Below are 4,213 nucleotides of genomic sequence, written 5' to 3'. Positions count from 1 at the left end.
TACAACACTCTCACTTGGATTTGACAACCTTTAAATTCATCAACCGTTCTGAATTGCCAGAGGACATTGCTCATTTTATACAGCCTGTCTCAAAAATATTACACCATGACACAATAATTCATCTCCGTCGAAATACAGGACCTCTTCTCCTGGGCATCCTGCTCATGTTACATCACTCATAAAATACAGGCTCACTATGCCTTGAACATCTTCCTAACTATTCTCACAATATTTCGTTTCCATTAGAATGCATTTACTTCTTATTTGAAACTTTTAAATACAAGCGATTCCATGACCAACCAACTTTATAATTATATCACAATTTGCTTCTCTATTTTTTTGCTAACGTTAGGAGCAAAATAATGTGATAGCGTGTTTTCCTGCATCACAAATACACGGTGTCACAAAAGTTAATTTTCCCCAAAATGCCATCCTTATCATAAATCACTGGCTTTCGATCTAAACCGCAAATATGGTTTGACATTACTGCTGAACACATAATTTACCACCTCAATTTTACCTTGACGTGATTATTATTATTATTATTATTATTATTATTATTATTATTATTATTATTATTATTATTATTATTTGATAATTCCTATTTGACTTCATCACATTCATAATGTTATTTATCGTTATCATTATTGTATCTTTTACCGGTCAGAAAATTATTTCATTGACTTTCATTGCAATATTTAACTTCACTTTTACATTTTTAAAAAGAAATTTAAACACAATTTAAAGTATCGCGCGCTGATATAAATAATAGACAATTCGCCCCCACACTAGAGTAACGACAAAACACTTCCTCACCATCGCAATATACTTGATTACACACGCAACATATGTATAACGCGATGTTATGATTTACTAATCAATTAATTTGAAGGGACGAGCTTTTACATTTCTAACTACAAACATAATATTTAAATTAGGGGACCTGTAATTGTAGTCGTGTGGCAAGGCATTATCTTGGCTTCATCTTATGTGAGCCAACTGCAACTTAGCCCTTCATCGTTGTAGGATACATTCTTCAGTTAAATATGACTTCAAACATACACAGATTTTACACTTAGCTTGAAGCAACACATGTTACCATAAATTATTCTATAGACATATAACAGCTAGACGTCCTCGCTTCATGTCGAGAACTCAACTAATACGATTTGCGGAATCTCTCAACTCCGTCCAGTCCAGGCATTCTACAGATATGACTGACCGTGAGACAAAAGCTTATCTCCGACAGATTATTGTCTTCCCTTACCGATTATAAAAAATAACACAGTCCGCAGTAATTCACAAACTATCTATGAATCTACGGTCTCCCTTTGAGAAGTTCAGGAATCCTATAGTCATTAAACTTTTGATTCTCTTCTCCGTACCGTGATAGATGTAATTACAATGTTTCAATATCTAGTTTTGTCTTCGTTCACCATTTACCAATCGGTAAAATATTCAGACCTGAAGTCAACTGGCTTTAGAAATTCCACAAGTTTATTTCGCCCACTTTAAGTATTCTTATTGAATTTTGCCTGACGTAGGTTCACACTCTCGGAACATGGAATAACGACTGACACTCGTGCATAGGGAAGGAGTGTTTATGTATTTTCTAGGGACGCTATTCTTGGCATGATGTACTGTGGAGCAATCATTCCGAGTGAAGACCACGGGACCCGTTTCTTCAAGACTCTCTCCAGAGATCCATCTAAATTTCCAGTCATGATGGCGTTGCTTGCTAATTTTTCCTGTTACTTTAACGGGAGTAATTAATTAATTTCGTGCATTAGGGTTGCCGCACATTTTTTACTGTATGACCTTAACACGTGTTTCCTCCACGGCCTACATAGATGATAACTTCTCTCCAGGCATAATTAAATACATCTCCACCCCGCGAACTTAAGCTTCATCAAATATTTCTTAAAATTCTTAATTAATTATTTCTTTGTTAATGATTGTGCCGAAATCTCTCGTAATGAGGGCTATTGTCTATAATTTTATTAATAATTACCCGAAGTCTACCGAAAGGTTCCGACCTCGTTCGAATGTTTGGTGGTTGGCTCCCAAGGTGAGTTGTCATGCCACGGGCGCGGGATGAGCTTGCAATAAAAATATGGTTGCAATCCGTCTTGCAGTTGCAGACTTTTGTAGCAAGGTAGAATTATGGGTTCAATGTTGCAGTGTGCACCTGTGACGTCATGTGATATGGAAACAGCATTTTCGGTGCATAAGAACATAATTCCTAATCGTCGACAGCACTTATCCCCTGATAACACATATAACTACGAGGGCTGATCAACAAAGACTGAGATATTTTTCTCACAGATGTTTATTACTCAATGTCAATGTTTAGATATTTTTTTCAAAGTAGTCCATTACTACTTCAATGCACTTTTTATAGCGTCTGCCAGTCCTTGAACACATGCTGCAGACCATTCCTTGTCAGGTCCTTGAGAATCGCCTCAGTTTTCTTGACAATGTTTCAGAGTTCTCAAATCAAATGCCCCTAAACTTTGCCTTTTTTGATGGGGAAAAAAATTACAGGGTGCAAGATCAGGGCTATAAGGTGGATGCAGTACACAGGTAATGTTGAATCGAGCCAAAAACTGCATGACTTGATTTGTGACGTGAGGCCGTGCATTGTCATGATGAAGTCGCCACCCAGTCCGAGAAATCTTTGGTCTTTTCTTTGTAATGTGCTTCCTCAGTGTAGCCAATACTGATGTGCAGTATGCTGCTGTAACAGTAGTGTGAGGGGGAACTGCATGCAGGTCACCTCCATTGTCCGGTATGCGAAATGCACGTAGCATCTACACAGTAGGGCATACTACCAACCTACCGATACGAGAGTTCTGCCGCCTACGGACATTATACATAAAAACCCAATCTTTTAAGATATTTATGTTACAGATAGGAAACTATAATCGAAGCTACAGGAAAAAATCCGTCTCAGTCTTTGTTTATCAGCCTACGTATGTTGTGGTGAATTATATTTTAAGTCTACATTAATTTCAGAATTGCATCAAAAACTATTTTCACTCACTGAAATGTGTAAGTCGTATGAAATATTTTTCAATTATTAGTAACAATATTTTATTCCACGTGCAATTTTTATTATTAGGTATTAACCCTTTCAGTCCGAAATTATTATTTTTGGGAAAATTATTTTTCTTGTTTAGAATAGTTGTTTTAGAACACAGTGATCATGTTTAATAACAATTTTCAAAATTTCCCAAATAAATTTAGAAAATCCATTGTCTCAATACAATTCTACAAAAGTGAATAGAACAATAAATTATGCCTCAAAAAATAATGTCTCTTCAATTACTTGTTATGAAATTCAAAGAAGCATTTCTTAGCTCCTGTCAAGCACAAATTAACACTACATTTAGAGCAGGTCAGCTGGGCTATTCCACTAGGACAACATTTACACCAGCCTTTCTTTTTTTATACGGAGGCCAGTGTGGATATGCATCATCGACTGGTCTTGGAGCAAAATTTCCTCAACTGGGTTCTGGAATTGGACTGTCACATGGTCGGCCATGCTTTCGATTCAGAACTTTCCCTGCCCTGGTCAGTCAGATATTTCTAACTGAAATTGTTCAAGGGAATACATGCATTTTTCTCCTTGCTGGTTTTTATGTTTACGGTACAGTAGCCAACCATTGACTACTGCAACACTAATACACCAAAACACAATCCTCATATAACAATTTACCGATCTAATGTCTATTCTGTATAACTCAAGCAGCATATCTGCTAGATCTACTTCCCCCCATGAACTGATTATATTCTTTCACCATTTGGGGACACTCTATTCCCACAGTTTTATTTTCCGACTGGCTCCATCGTTGGCATTTATCTTCTGGATCTACACCGATATATGTAGAAATGGAGTTGATTGCCTTCCTATTGAACCATCGAATGAGGGCAGTGTTGTATTCCTCATCCACTCTGTGGTCATAGGTGCCTCCTCCTTTCTTCTTTAGGTCATTTTCGGCTATAAGCGGACATTTCCCCATTCTGTCATTCAGGTGGTACCAACACAAAAATTACCCCCTCCTTCAGGGCAATGGCTAACTGCAGGGAGGAAAACCAATCGTCAAAGTAAACATTAAAATTTTTATTAGGAAGTTCACTTGTGAAAGCCATTACAATGTCGCCAGAAAAACCTAGACCCACATCTTTACAAATACCCTTCCCGATATAAAAT

Source organism: Anabrus simplex, chromosome 2, assembly GCF_040414725.1.
Source record: "Anabrus simplex isolate iqAnaSimp1 chromosome 2, ASM4041472v1, whole genome shotgun sequence".
In the NCBI taxonomy this organism is placed as follows: domain Eukaryota; kingdom Metazoa; phylum Arthropoda; class Insecta; order Orthoptera; family Tettigoniidae; genus Anabrus; species Anabrus simplex.
This window is presented reverse-complemented; position numbering follows the sequence as displayed.